This window comes from Xiphophorus maculatus, chromosome 14, assembly GCF_002775205.1.
Source record: "Xiphophorus maculatus strain JP 163 A chromosome 14, X_maculatus-5.0-male, whole genome shotgun sequence".
NCBI lineage: Eukaryota > Metazoa > Chordata > Actinopteri > Cyprinodontiformes > Poeciliidae > Xiphophorus > Xiphophorus maculatus.
In genome coordinates this window covers 16,971,546-16,987,950 of record NC_036456.1, presented here as the reverse complement: position 1 = coordinate 16,987,950, position 16,405 = coordinate 16,971,546, and the positions used below count along the sequence as shown (strand labels likewise).

Genomic DNA, 16,405 nt, shown 5'->3' with positions numbered 1-16,405 from the left:
CAACTATAAATTCTTTTTGGTACTTGGACCAAATTTACCTTGACTTAGATTGCCTAAAAACAACAAAAAAGCTTTTGATTTTCTATTAAATTATATTTGCCAAGATTAAGGCAAGAAGATTAATAACTGTCTCATCTTAAATATGAGTAATCTGCTAATTAGTGCAGCTCAAAGTGGTTTATTTCTGTGTCTTTGTGAATATTAATCAAACAAGCTGCAATTATTAGATTAGTGGGCTTTAGGGGAAGCTTTATCAAACTTTGTTATGTTTGGCAAGAGTCAAACCTGCTGATATTGTGCTGTCTCCATTATCAAAGCTAAGTAACTTGTGGAGATGAGGTATGAAGCATCTGATCTAACTTTTTTTCTTCTGAGGGAAAAGTAGTGTTGCAAAAGATGTAAAATAAATTCATCTTTTTTCGCTGAAAAATGTTGAAAAAAATCCCACCTATAATTTGAGTAAATTTATTCAGCGGGGAAGTAATTTCCATATTAAGTCATATTAATGGCATCTTGTTCATTTCCATTATTTTCAAAATTATTTTATTCATACTTTAATCTAGTCTGAGAACTATGAACTAGTAAACTATTGTTTCTTGTGTCCTTGGGTTACAAATATGAAATATAGGCCCATTAATCTTAGACACTCTTTAAAATGTGAAATACAAGAAAACATACCATTCACTTCAGTTTATTTATACCGTGCCAATTCACAACAAATGTCTCTAGGCATTTTACAAAAAATTATCTCCAGTTAATCACACAGGTTTTCCAATTTATCCTAATTATCAAACAGTAGAGTAAGCTTAGTTAATTATTTAATGTACAGTAGTTTAAAATGTTTTGATCTAAAGCAGTGTTTCTAAAACTTGTTCAGGCTGAGAACCAGTTAACTCAGTTAACAAACAGTCACAGACCACCTAACCTCAAACTTGAGTGACTCAGTTTTCAGCCAGTCTTCCATTATTATTTTCAAGACTATCCTTTGGTAAGCTAGCTGTAGCGTCCAACTTTGAGCTCACATCACGGCAAATAAATGGCCCTTTACATCCAGTACCCCACAGACCACTAGGGGCGCCTGCAGACCACCAGTGGTCTGGGGACTATAGTTTGAAAAAGACTGAAACCCAGGAGATTGCATCAAGTCATTGACTTGCAGGATTCACTTCTCCTGGAAGTAGAGACATAAGAAAATTGCTTGCGTTGAGTTGTTGACTTTACAGCAATCCCTCATACCAAGTATGCATGTAGCGACAGTGGAGAGGAAAAAATCTTTTTTTAACTTTGGTGACTTCGTCAGAAACTTGACAGCATTGCTTTGTACAACCTGCAGATAGTCCAAGGATGGCTTGTTAAACCAGGCGAATGATTTTTTACTTATTAATCAAGCTGGAACAAATAAAAGCATGGAATATATTTTTCAACAACACGACTTACCCTGACAGTACCCCTTAAGTTTTGAGTTGTGGCATCGACTCAAAACTCTGAACTAAGAGTGAACTTGACCGCCAACTCTAAGCGACCCTGGTTCAGATCTCGACGTCTTCACACCGCCCATACAGTCCCGCTGTCGTTGTGTGTTGTAGGGCGATTGATGTTTGAACCCTAGGAGAAATTTCTGCTATGACAAAAATGCACCCCCAGGTCACAGTTGTTTTCAGTGCCTCCACTCGCCTTAGTGTTGCATTCAAAGTGTCACTGGGGAATTCCACCCCGGCATACCTCTGGAGTGATTACATCATCCTGAGTGAGGGTAGCGGGGGCACATGGACGCACACAACCCCGCGTGCACCTGGCCTGTTGGAAACACGTTAACGTCCTAATCCCGCTGCTCTTCCTGGCTGCCTGATGACAGAGAAGCAGACAGAAAAATTATTCAGCTGATATAAGAGTGAGCTACATCATTGCTGGAGCTGTTGGGACTGAGTTGACCAGCTGGCATGTTGATATGAAAGATATCAGAACCAGCATGCTGTAGAATAATCAAACAAAAATTACAATTTCAGGTGAAAACCGAGAAGAAGAAAAAGAGACATTACTTGGAGAAGGAATGTCTTTCGTTGTTGCTAGCAGATGTTGCTCCGGTGTCCAACCTCCTTGGAAATGTAAGGACATTATGCACTAAAGGATTTGTTTAAATGTATGTATCAGTAATTTGTCTCATAAAAGAAGGAAAATGGATTGGTCTGCAAAACTGAACAGTCATTGTCTTACGATCTCTTTAAAATAATATAACTTTAGAATCCTAAATTTGTAACTAACCAAGATGGACAAAACTAATTTAAGTAAGGATAGAATATTTTTATTTGACAAATGAAGCCACTTTATCTGTTGAAACCAAATATTTGACTCTAAATTCTTAATCTTGTGTTAATCAGTCATTACAGTAACAAGTTGAATGGAATTACTAAAAGTCACTTTTCAAAACTGCGCTAACTCTGATAGCCTCAGTGGAAGGGCTTTGGGCCTGCTTTGACCCAAACACAACAAGTCAAAACACAATGAAACAAAAAATATTTAAATTTATCCCTGGCCTAAAACTTTTTTGTACCAGGCAAGAGTACAATCAACATACAGTACAGACCAAAAGTTTGGACACACCTTCTCATTGAATTCAATGAGAAAGTGTGTCCAAACTTTTGGTCTGTACTGTATGTCCTTAAGATTTAAGGTCTGATACTAAGCTAGCATTAGCACTGCAGCATAGTTAGCTAGCTTGTACATAAACAAGAACAACAAATTTGGATTCTGTTTTGGTGTCTTCTTTTCTTATTGCGTAACAACTAAAAACATTTTGCTGTCATATTTGCTAATAAAGAAGTTTAATCTTAATAACTGCACAGCCACAACAAGAAAGAGTTGTTGTGGCTCTCAGTTTACTGCTTAATTTGAACCAGGAAATAAATTATCCTCTCTTTTAACGCCAAGGAATTACATTCCTATCAAGCTGACGGTTCCGCTACAGGCATGATTAAACCTTTCAGAAAATACTGATCCAACACCTGAGATGAACTTGATTGAGCTTCTTGTTAAATCTGTGGCATAATGGAATGTGGGAGTGAGCTGCCTAATTATGATTGACACGGAGAGCAAACAGTGATGTTTTAAAGCTGAAGGACTTAAGTAGGGTTTTTATGCGTTGTGTGTTTCCTACTGTCAACACCCAATTACTGATGAAAGGTGTGTGTGCGTGTGAGTGAGTATAAAATGACCTGAGCTGTCACTAATTGGCTGGAGGTCACAGCAGGAATGTGGATGACTGTGAATCTCTCCTGCACAAGTTGCTCCATCAACACAGGAGAAAGCAGTTAGTACAGGCAAATCATTACATGAACAGGAGGAACTTCAATCTGCGCCAAATATATGCAGCAGTTAAAGGCTGTTGTGAAGGTGAAAGTCATTGTGATGGAATGACGAGAGGAAAAGAACAACACCTTAAAGCAGGCTAATTATTTCCACTTTACACAAGTTGAAACAATTTTCTGAAGACGTGTTACGTCAGTAAAATGTTACGCTCATCAATTAGGATCAGTCATATCAGTCATATCTCATATCTACCAGTCATATCTCATTCGGCATGTCTCTTTTAGGTGCAGCTGATTTTGTTCTCTTTACAAAGAGATGGTCAACAAAACTTAATTAGGACTGGAGTGCATACAATTATCAACACAAGGTGGATCTGAGAAAGAGTGGATGAATAGTAAAAGTATAAATATAGAGACGGGTGAATATGGGACAAGGATTCTGTGACTATTAAACTCTGAAGGAGTTATAATACAGGCTGGGTCATATGTTTCCATACATAGAAATAATAAACATTTTATATTGGACAATCGTTTTTATTTTTGTGGGACTCTGTGCAATCGCTGCCCTTCTTGGACCACTTTGTGGTTGATCTGCAACATTTCTAGCTTTCTGAAACTTGCAAATAAGTTTTGCCACAGTGTCGTGTGTGATGCTCGTTCCATGTTTTCTGTTAAAGTTTCATACAACCATTTGAGTGCTTCCCGATCCAGCCATCAGTATAATTAAAATTCTTTGCCCTTTTGTCAAATGCATCTTCTTGCGTATCTGAGTTATAAAAGAAATATACATTTTACATTCTCCTATGTATGGAAACTTATGGCCCACCCTGTAGAATCAGAATCAGTGCCAGAGTTGCAGACAGAAGAATGTTTCATATTTTAAAACATTTTATTTGTCATGACTTGTATCAATATCACAATAAATGCCACAGAATATATAGAATTATACTCGAAATCCTCCAAACCATATTTAGTGAAATGCAAAGTGAAGGAATGTACTATATAAAGACAGATAATTTAATTTACAAAAACTAAAGAGAGTGTTGTCTTTAATTCAGAAATTAAATTAATCTCATTATTTTTCTTTAAGCTAAAATGCCTATTAATATTTCTAAAAGGGCAAATATTACAATAAAAAAAATGCTAAAAATATTATAAAGCAGATTAATGTTTTTTTGGAGGGGGATTTAAATGTTAGAAGATAACTGTTGTGGATTTAATGAGATTTTTTTTCCATTTCAGTGGTAACAGACTTGAGACTTTACTTTGACTTGGAAATGATGAGTTGTTTACATGTCTGTGAAATATTGGAAAATCTGTTTTTCTGCTATTTATAGAAGACAGCAAAACTAAAAAATCTCACTTTTATTCACTCTTCGTTCCCCGTCGTTTTGAGTTTATTAAAGCTCTAAGCTTTGGGAAGTGCTTTGATGCAAAATAGAAAATAACTTTAATTCCTTAATTTTCTGTTTGATTTCAAACTATTACTTGCCTGTGGCCCATATCTTCTCTTATGGCCAATAGTTGTTACATTTGATCATTCTCGCAAAGTTTGCAGATAATAAAGTTAACAAAAAGAAAATCAGAAGTGGCCAATCTCAGAATCAGCAGGTCAGATCTCAAAATGAAATGAAAATTGATGTCGGCAAATGAAAACCGGTGCCTGTCTGTTTTATTGTTTGCTTAACCTCATTCCTCTTAGGGACAGCGAATGCAACGTGACGTGAAAGAAAAGTTGAAAGGAGATAAAAAATGTGGCTGGACTTCCTCTGGTGTGAAATAGGGAAGTGACTTACTTTTTCCTGCAAAATGTGAGCCTGTCATTGAGTCACATTCTGCCATAGCAAAAAAACAAAACAACAAAAAAGCTATTATCAGAATGTTATGTATATATGTACTGTATATATTGTCTAAAGAGATGCACCAATCAATTTGCTAGTCATTCTTCCTTCATATTTGTACATTACTTTGTTTTGGTTTATTTATAAGTCCTATAAAACACATGCAAGTCTGTGGTTGTAACACGACAAAATGTGAATAAGTCAGGCTATTTATTATTTCCTGCGTATCTATCAACTTTAATGTCAAACATTCTGTTTGCAAAAACATGCTCACAATCTAGATGATTGGTTAAATTATTAGCTGTCAAAATGTGAAGAACATTTTTCAAGTCAGAAGGCACAGCAGGTTGTATTACTATTGGGTTAAATATTTCACTATTAACATTTTCAGCGTTTCAATCAGACCGTGCACTTTGCTTCAGTCTGCAAAAACACATTATTTTCCTTTTTTACAGAAGGTTTTGATAAAAAATAAATTGTGCAGCTGGTTGGCCACATAACCAGATGCACAATTTATCTGAATATATTGCAGCTTCTCAACCTACCTGACCCCCAGCTTTATTTTTTTAACCCCAACTTTGAGTTTAATAACTTTGGAGTTGATTAAATTTACCCAGCGCTAGCAAAAAAGGCCAGTTTCTTCCCTCATATTCAATGCCACGTTCTCACAGTTAATGTTACAGTACAGAAAGCAGTTGTTATAGTGGCCTAATCCATGCTGACAACAAATATTTTTGCAGGGGAATATTTTCCTTAAAACCTGACCGAGCTTGCCAGCCGCTAATTTATGCAACAGATGTGGAATTGGGCAATGCTAAGAAAACATTTAGGTTTACAGACCTCTGTAATGACTGAAGACAGCCAAGTGAATGTTGCAATATCCTGCAGCGACGCTCCTCGACTGAAAAGCCTGTTAGTTGTTGGTTTTATGCATATCTGTAGCTGCGGCGGCGGCAGCGTCGTTGTGGCTGCATGCAGATGTGTAAAGCAGTCAGAATGAGGTTTCAAACTTAATGACGTCTTGCTTGTCGCTTTAAACTTTTCTTTTTATCTGTGCAATGATGTGAGCCTGCAGTGCAACCAGAGGTTATTCCTGCTCCATAAACGCTGATATCATTTGAGAGACTCTGAACTTGTGTTCATCCTTCTCTCAGATTTTTTTTTCTTTAAAGTGATTTGTAAAACAGAATTTGGTGCTTTTTCTGTTCTTGTAAAACCCAAACACTCTAAGGATTCACTTACATCACGAATCTCACTTTCATTGCCTCCCGTTGCTCCCTCTGCAGAACTCGCCATCGCCGTTCGGCCTTTGCTCCTTCCCTTTCCTGACTCCAAACCGCCTAAGCTTTCATGCAAGCTCCTCCTCACATGTCAAAAGACGGAGTATTGGTGTGGCGGTGGGAAAAGGTGGAAACAGATGACCAGCCTGTTCCTCTGCAAAGTGACAGTGAACGTGGTTCCTGTTTCATAGAAAAGGACAGAATTATTGCTGCAAGCACGGAAAAGCTTGCTTTCTAATCACAGAGTTGAATTTAAGAATGGCTAAAAATGTGATAAATTCCATTATTGTACGCTTTTTGCAACTTGCATCTGTAACATGCATTGAAGGGCAGATGGTAACTTTTAAAAAAATACTTATTTGAGCATTTTCAGCTGTAGAAACAAGAAGCGAAGTACATTGTTTTGGCGTTTTTGACCATGATGGAAAACTTAAAATCCTAAGAGTTATTTTTCTTTCCACTGTAATAAGCTTGCTGCAGAGTCCGGACAAAACAAATACATTTATTACTGAGCTCTCATTCAGTGTAGAGCAGTATGGAATTTAAAATGTTCCTCTGTATTTATCAGTATGTATGTAAAATATCTCGTTTCTAGATTATTCTCTGTGGCTCATTGTTCTAATGTTCAGCCCGTCCATCTGTCCAATTGTCCACCAACATGTGTACTTTTTCCATACATTTGTCCATCCATCCCTAAATCAACCTGTCTGTACGTCCATCCATCCTTCTATTTCTCCATACACATTTTCTGATATTTATTCCAAGCCGGGGCTCAGTAAAAATATCTGACGTTTTTATTCAGATTTTGTCCGTTTTCTCCACTATCATCATCTTTTAACCTTGTACATTTGACATTGAAACCGCCTTACAGCTGTGACTCTGTGGCCTCAGTTTGTCCATCGGTCTTACTTGGGTAAATCAGGAAGTTTGCTCTTCCAGAAATAGCTGAGGAGCGCCGCTGATCATCAGCAGCCAGCTAGCTTGACTCACAGACCCTGAGTGAACTTGTTAGCCTCGGTTATCTGAGTGACGCAAGTGAGTCGGGGCAGATCCATGATATTACTGAAACTTGGGTTTCAGTAATATCAGGCACACCCAGCTGTTGTCATAAGGCTGCGATGAACATGAGACGTTCATCGTACTTTATCTGTCATACTCAGCCAACTGCTTAATGGTTGCAGTGTTGTCCTTCTCCTGGCCCTGTTGCTTACTTCTCAAAAGGAAGTTTGGAAAAAAGAAGCGTAGAAATTTCTCAAATAACATTGGATCAAATTTTCTGATAGCTGCACTATATAAGTGTTACAGTTCAATGGACAGTCTGTTAATACTTGAATATATATGCTTAATATGAACTGTATGTTAGTGTTGTATTTTTTTAAAAATAAGGTCATTTCAGGTATCTGTTTATAGAAATTAGAATAGAATAGAATTACTTTATTCATCCCAGCAGGGAAATTATTTCGCAGTTACAGCAGCATAGAGACAAGACACACAACAACCACCACTGAGTAGCAATTGTAGACAAAATAAAAATAAAAATAAAATATAACATGCTGTCAATATAAAAAGCAGCATAGAGCAGACCTAGCAAAGATTCAAAAAATGCAGATACAGTATGTATATGTAAATATATGTACAGCAAGTGTGCCACAGTGCAGTTGTGCAAAATTGGACTGATTAGTGCAGAACAGTGACTTAGCTTCTATTGTACAGTGAGATGGCATGTGGCAGGAAGGATTTCCTGTATCTGTCCCTACGACAGCGGAGCTGGAGCAGCCTATGTGAGAAGGTGCTCCGCTGTCTGTCCACTATGTGGTGGAGAGGGTGCTGTTTATTGTCCATAATAGACAGAACCTTCTTCAGTGTCCTCCTCTCCACCACAGTTTCCAGGGACTCCAGCCTTAGTCCCAGTACAGAGCCAGCTTTCCTGATGATTTTGTCTAGTCTATTAGAGTCGTTGGCTCTGATGCTGCTCTGATTGATCAGAGGCATGAAAAAGCAATATATAAATCTTAAATAACATAATTAAGATTTATGTCTTTCCTGTCTATTTGAAATGTTGTATTGAGATCCATACAACGGAGGGCAATTGATTGTTTTGGTTTGTACTTACTTGCACCATAACAATTAGCATGTTCCTCTAGTTTTCCTACATGCAGCTGCAGTTTAACATCCACACCCCTGGTTTCCAATTTCACAGGCAAATCGAATATAACGTCTGGCCAGACACTCCTTTGCTTCTCATTGTAGTCACATTTTGAAATAAACTTTGTCCTGATCAGTTTTAAGAACAGGATTTGTTGAAAATATTATAGAAAAACTTAGTGAGAAAGCCTGAATAAATATTGATCAAGACAATTTTAAGGGAATTAAGTGTGGCTTTATATATACTGAAAAACAAACCGTGATAAGAAGTTTCATCGTGTTTTCTTCAGTCGAAGCTCTCCTGATGCATGTTACCTCTCTGTCCTTTCTGCGACCCATAATTCCCTCTCTTCCTGCTCACCTAACTCTTAAAGATTAACAGAGTGCTCACTACCTGTCCACCTGGTGGAGGCATCACATTTACGGGCACTGGGGGTAATCCCAAAGGTCCAGTTAGTTTTCTAATCCTTGGAAACAGAAACAGACAGCTCAGCCAAGGTCAGACTGTTTAATTTCCAGGAGATCTGCAATCGAGATATCCATTGTTCACGTTGGGAGGTCACCTGTAACAATATCACTATTTATTGAGCCAAACGCAACTTGTTCGGGTATCACGTTCTCTTGGCAGGGGTCGGATGAAACATTGTTGTACCTTAATTACGACTTCAGCTCGCTTCCAAACGAACAGACAGAGAAACAAGCCAACAGACGCTGGCTTGTGCACTGATTTGTGGCAGCGTTTGGCTCCTCATTCCAAAATACACTGGAGGGTTCAGTTGGAGATTAACCCAAAGCCGTACCTGACGTTTTCATTGGCTGCCTGAGTCTAGATAAGCCGCCCTAAAATCTCTCGGTGTCACTGGGATATCTGTAGCCAACCTGACACCAGAAGCGTACGAGGCCATCTCTTTTACGCATGGCGACGACAAAAGGAGGGCTGCTAGGAGCACATATTGTAGAATTTGGTTGCAGACACAGTTTAGGAGCTATCAGATCGAAACCCAAGATGCCAGAGTAAGTCAGGAATTTCTAACGGGGGTGTATTTTGAAAGCCTCTTTCGAAATGTCAGAAGAAAGAAAAAGTACTGTTTCATGGCCACAATGGGATTATAAAGTCTTGGATGTCTCCAGTTTGAAGAACCACGTCTTTATATTTAAGCTTGTCCAAAACAAAGATGCTCAAGTATTCAGGAAACCTGAGTATTTATGCGACAATTTATTACATTTCATACAGTACCTTACAAAAGTATTTGAAGTTTTTCGCATTTAATGACGTTGCGTCTACAAGCTTTCGTAGTTTATTATTTTTACGTGACAAACCAAGAAAATGTGGAGCAGAATTGTGAAGAGCAAGGAAAATGTTTTATTTTTTACTAATAAACAACCTGACACTGTAGCTGTGTTCCCCAGATGAACATTCCCATTTTGTTTTCCGAATGCATGTCAGAAACGTATTAATGCGAAGCCTCCATGTGTTTGCACTGCATTCCAAGCGCCGCAAATCAATTTCCCTGCACGATTAAGAGTGCAAAGCGTGAAGAAGCGCTTCATACTCATTTTATACCGGCTCCTCCTGGCAGGTAAACCTTTTATTTGTTGGCTAACAAAGAGCATCAGACTTCTTGATTTCATGCCACCAGGGGTTGTTCATCACTTTGAAAAGCGAAAATGTTTCACGCAAACTGATCCAAAGCAGCGAGTTTGAAGAAACCGAATAAATGTGTTTGGACGAAAGCGATGTCTCCCATCAAACATTGTAAATGAGTGCCGTGAGACAACTTAATAACCCAGCATGATATGATAAAGACCAAAAATTTGTTTTATGCTTTCCTCTGAATCGAGCCAAGAGCCAGGTCAGTCCGCCCCAGTACTCCGACGGGTGAAAATAAAAATGTCATTTGTATCTGCTTTGTAGATACACTCCTCTGGGTTTAGGCAAACATTTTTCTGCTGAAGCTTGTGTTCTCCGTCAGATTAGCGCCTTGTAGCCGTGCCCAGCAGTGCCAAAACCCCGCTCCCTGCTGAGACGACCCTGGCCACACTCGCCAGCTGTACAAACACAGCCACAGCACTTAACACACACATGCACTTTGTTCTTTGGCTTGAGCCAAATCCAATTATTTTCCTCGCCTTGAACCTTTTCCTTGTTTCAACAGCACACCTTCAACCCCTCCTTTCTGTGCAGCCGGGCTGAACGAGGTTGATAAATGTGCTTTCAAGGTTATTCCTGCAAACCTTCACTGTAGTTTTAATCAGATGACATATGCAATGCATCATTTAAGGCCCAGCTATTGCTTGACAGACACTAGTATGGGTAGAAAAGTGCAAAAATGCGGAATCGGGGTACAGGAAAGAGATTCTTCTGCATCTCCACTATGAAAAGTGAAATATTAGTGTTTTTCCAAGTTGCAAAAATAACAAACAAAAGAAAAGACAAGGCTTGTTGTTATCATGTTGAGTCGGGTTTTGTGCTGCAGGCTTGGGGCGACATTTTTCTCTTTATGGCTTCAGCCTTGACACTCAGCCAAACTTTTTTTTTTTTTTCACATGTGTTCACACTTCTTTAATTATCTGCACATCTTAAATGTACCTTGCGGTTACTCTAATGTCACAATCTGAAAAGAATCAGATGCAACACCATTAAGGCTTTGTAGCAAATCATTTAGTAACAGATTTTTGGTTTGTTTATTTTAGCGACCAATTTTCCTCCAAAAAAGGATAATCTTTTTCTATTTGAGTTTTTTTTCTCCACAATAGATTTTCACATTTACATGTAGAATTGAGACATTCATATACTTTATTGTATACCACGTTTTCTTGATATTGTGCAGCCCTAATTCAGAATGTAAATTTATGGTGACATTGAAATGAACAAAAATAGCACTCAGTTTAGTTATGTGTGCAACTGCAAATTAAAAATGAAGAAAAAAAATCCTGACTGCTTCTGTTAATCCCTTTACTCAGCATCATTTCAATGTAGCTTAAAAATGTCTTACAGTTCGTCATTTGATCTACAATATATGGCGTTTAAATGGGAATTAGTAAAATGTATAAAGTCGGTCGCACAAAGTCTGTATTAATTATTTTCTTAAACACCAGTTGAGTTTAAAATGTACCAGATGGGCAGTGCGTGCCCTTCTGGGTGGGTGTTGTCTCATCTGATGTTCATGCATGGCGCTTCTGTTGCTATGGTTTGCAACAAAACGCTACAGAACATTATAACTGCATCCTCCATTTTTCGTCACCTAACTTGAAACATTCACCATATTTTGAAAACTTACAAACCAGTTCTTTTTATTGCAAAGCAGACATTTTTTTCTTTGAATACAATGGCAGCTCTAAAAACAACACACCTTGTTTGTTTTTAAAACAGAGGACTGACGTACTATAAGAAACTCACCAGTGTTGCAGGATGTTCATGGAGTGAATCTTTTTTTTCTTGCTCTAAAAACAAAATCAAAACTTTATCTTTTCTTCAAACTAAACAATGTGCTTGATAAATGAGGCCACTCTTTGCTCTCCCTTCAAAGCCAGCTGATTTTCACGAGACACCCACACAGAGCCGAAGACATACTGTACGTTTGCTGCAGGTTTTTTTTTGCTGTTACTGCAGCTAAAATGTGGTGATACGCCTTGTTGTTTGTCCATGTTCAATGAACTTAGCCATGAATATCAGATGTTACCAAGAAAGAAGATGGCAGACTTGCATAAGCAGCATAAACATTGGCTGGTTTTGAAATGAGCAGGAAAGAAAATGTGCCCCCATTTTAAACTCATGCGTGTCATTAGATATTTCTCAAGCACCATGTTTAAGACTTCAAATGGTGCATCTGATCTGACTCTTAAACACTAAAAGAATGTGGGCCACATAATGTGCAGACATCCCATCACCTGCATATCTCTGCTAAACACCCTCTTTCCTTAAATACAAGATTTGGGATGCATCCCAGGTGTCATTCATCAATCCAACTCCATCCTGTCAGCAGTTACGCTGGTATGATGGGGATGTTTGAGTAATTTTCTTGCCGCTCCATTGTTGTCGCGAGTTTTCCATCCACTTGTGTAAGCATCAGCTGTCTAGCCTCAACAGTCATTTTCCCGTTTTCTTGAAACTGTCATTTATCGGAGCAAGGCTCCTCTTGCATTTCTTTGCTCCATTGTCCGTCACTCATCAGAGATAATTGCACCCCATGGAATCTGTCCAGTCTGACAAGACAATGTATGGACAACATTAAGCTGTCACATCAGGCTGATTGCTTGATCATAGACCACTTTGGTGTTTCTGATTCTTGCTGTGACTGACATGTACCCTTTTTTAGAAGAAAACCCCCCATTTCAGAGCAGTTTTACCACACCATACTTTTTACTTTTACTTGAGTAATTGTATTATAAAGTAGTGCTGCTCTTACTTACGTAATTAAAATTTCAGAATACTCTACCCACCCTGAGTAACTTTAGTGAATGAAGAACAAACATATTTTAAACCAAAAATGCACCAGATACAAACAGCTGCAGTTTATGTTGAAGTGAGACTTCCGGTTTGTGCACAAGCTTTGTGGTTCTAGTGTTATTTTCTATATGCTGAGCATATTGAAGCATTTATATACATAACATAAAAGCAGATGGTGTCACTGGAGGTATTGCTAAATTTCTGTTATACGTTTTATGTTGTCAAAATTTGATTTGGAAAGTGTTTGGTTTCATTATTTTGTAATTGTTAATTACTTGCATTAATTTCTTCAATTTAGTCTTTAAAATACCAAAATTTGCACGACTAGATTTTTGTCTGACATTGTTTTTGAATATTAAATCAGATATTCTGATTAGTTATTCAATTCTTATGTAGCTTTTCTGTCAATATTTTTTTTAAATCAAGTGATTTCCTAAATGTCTACTTTTTACATTTACTTGAGCAAAAATAACTCCTTTAAGTAGTGCCACTCTTATTTGAATACATTTTTGGGAACTTTTCCTACATCTGGTTCCAAGCGCAAAAGTAAATATTGGCAATTATTGAATCTTTCAACAGGATAATGATCCAAAGCAGAACCAAAAATGTAAAATCAACACAGACATTATTATCTGGAGACAATGTGCGAAGAGTAATAGTCAAAGATCCTCTCTGAATGCTCCAAGTCCATTAGATGTTAAAGGAGAAGACTGGAAAAAGTGCCTTTCTGTTGACAGCAGGTTTTCCAATATTTGTGGCAATAGTGACTTCATAAAAACCTGTGATTTTTTTTCCACTTACATAGATGAAATATTACTCTTTTCTAAATGATTCAGTGTGAAATCATGCATTTCAATAGAAGGCTTTTCAACCATTTTTACCAGGGATGTAAACAGACATGGAGGGCGCTGTGGTTTACTTGGCATAAACATTAATGATTGGAAAAGTTTCTACAAACAGTTCTGCAACAATATCTAACATATAATAAATCCAACTTCTCAGTATTTGCTCTCCTCATGATTCTTCAGTAGACTTCCAGATCCAAATGTTTACCTAATGCACATTTCATTCTTATGGCTTGAGGTAATTCAGGGTCTGCCCTATACTGACATGAATTCCAACGAGGTTTTCCTAATAATTACGATATAATCTCCAAAGTTTAAAATTCTTTCTGTTCAGCCAGAGATGAGGATGAAGGAAGCTGATGAAACATTTTTCTGACTCCCTGCCAGATGCACACAGGCATCTGTCAAAGAGCATAAGTGGGATTAAGTAGATTTGTATTTAACTCTCTGTCTCTTCATACATACACCATGTGTCTAGTGGGAGGAATTTATATTATGTTCATAAACCAAGCAGTTTCATAATCTATCAGTTATGTCAATCTCATGATCCCAAATCAGTCTTAGGAATGTATTTTTACTATTCAACAAAGCAATCCTTTTCCCAAATAGATAAGTGTAAGGAGATTTCTATATGTTTCCCAGGATTGATATTCATTTTGATTCCGTATATTACGGTAATTCCACCTTCCCACTGTAGAGGAAGGGGAAGTTTTATCACTGGATGGCGAACGTACTAAGGATCAAAAACAGAACAATTCAACATGCTATCAACCTGTCGCACCATAAACAGGCTGCAAGAAAATGTTTCATCAGAAACTCAATTTGCAGTAAATGGATGAAATCGTATGTTCAGATTCACAGAGCTGCAGTGATTCATTGGTTGAAGCAACAGGCCGTAGTTCTTATCTTTGTTTGAAGCATGGTGGCGTAAGTATGGGGATGCTTTTCAGCATGGACAGACCTCCTAGAATAGAGGAAATGATAATTGCATGTTAGTGCAAATAGTCCCTAAACAGGCATCAGGACTGCATAGACTGGATTTGATTTTAATGGTCTCACCTCACCCAAGAATGTCTGAGTTTAAGAACAGGATGTAGTGCAGAATGTGTCATGGTAAATGTACCATGCACCAAACACTGTTTGAATTCAGGGAAAAGGCGTTTATATGTCAAATTAATTAAAAAGTAAGGAAATTCCCCAGTGTTTCATTCAAGAGCCAATCTCAATGCTATAAATTCAGTTTACCAACCAAGATATAAACCTTCTTGGTTTATAAATTAAGATATAAACCAAGAAGGTTTATAGAACCCACATTCTTTAAATTAAGATATAAACCAAGAAGGTTTATATCTTAATTTAAAGAATGTGGGTTCTATAGTCTGACCTCATCCCTGAAGGGATGAAGGATGCAGCCACCATTGTGCACACACTAAAGAAGAAGCAGTTGTAAATACATTTAGAAAATATGTAGCTGATAAAAAAAAGCACTGGCTAACATCCCAAATTCTTTCCATATTGCCGCCAGTGTGAAGCTCGCCTCCTGCAATGTGGAGGAATATTAAGGAATGGACTGTGGATCATGAAGCTGAGCGCTTAGAAACACCATGCTACATGCAGGGCAGCATGTCTTTTCTTTTTTTCTTTTTGACTGCCAGACAGATGAGATCAGGCCCTGAGAATGCCACAGACTGTGGAAATTAAAGCTGTCGATGGCCGGGCATCTCCTCAAATGAGGGGCTTAATTTGGGAACAGGAATGCACCAGTAATTCGATGGTGACCGCAAACAGCACTTTGGAGAAGACTGAGGCTTTCATAGTAGAATCTGATGTCAGGAAAAACAGTTTTGGAAACACTGCGAGAGAAATCTCTGTGTTTTGAGAAGAGGGTCTTTACTTATTGAAAGCCCTCCCTTGGGGTTCATTTTGCCTGCAGATCTCCTGGGTGAACACCCTGAAGGATTAATTTGTTTGGCCTTAGTGATGTGTGGTCAGGCTAACAGCTTGCTGGTTTTGTTTTTGCTCTGTTACAAGAGAAACGGCATTTACTGCATTGGCCCTCTGGGACGTCGGACAAAAATTGCTTATAGGTATTTCATAGAAAGAAAAATGTTGTGGGATTCATCATTGCTACCCTAAATATTATAAAGTTATAATCTAAAGTAAGAAGCAATATGTTTTCATGTCATGTTCTCCTTTATGACAGCTCTAAATATGAGTTTTATGTGAGTAAAAGGAAGAACTAAAGGAAAATATCAAATGCTGTCACGGGAAAACAGAAAAGTTTTGATGTCAACAGATTTTTCCTGCTAGATATATAGCAGCATTTAACTGCCAGAGCCAGGAAATAAATACAGGAGCAGTATCGCATTAAAACGAGAAGCTTTCTCATTAGAAATAAATACAAAACACATTAAAACGAGAAACCTTCTCATTATAACAAGATATAAAAATAGTTCCTCTGTTTGATTACGAGGTAAAAGGCGGAAATCTGACTGTGAACAAACTCTGTCTGTAGTAGACGACTCTCAAACATCCTGCG

General features: G+C 37.9%; 1 protein-coding gene and 1 long non-coding RNA gene across 4 annotated transcripts in view; one reads left to right on the top strand and one right to left on the bottom strand.

Annotated features, from left to right (window-relative positions):
- Positions 1-16,405, top strand: part of adamtsl1 (ADAMTS like 1) — a 104,742-nt gene that overhangs the window by 12,468 nt on the left and 75,869 nt on the right. The gene's annotated exons all lie outside the window — the stretch shown is intronic.
- LOC111611005 lies at positions 773-8,893 on the bottom strand. The gene is made up of 4 exons (XR_002753855.1): positions 8,830-8,893; positions 6,389-6,606; positions 1,723-1,845; positions 773-1,605 (listed from the first exon to the last, which is right to left on the bottom strand). It is a non-coding gene; the product is annotated as an uncharacterized LOC111611005 (long non-coding RNA).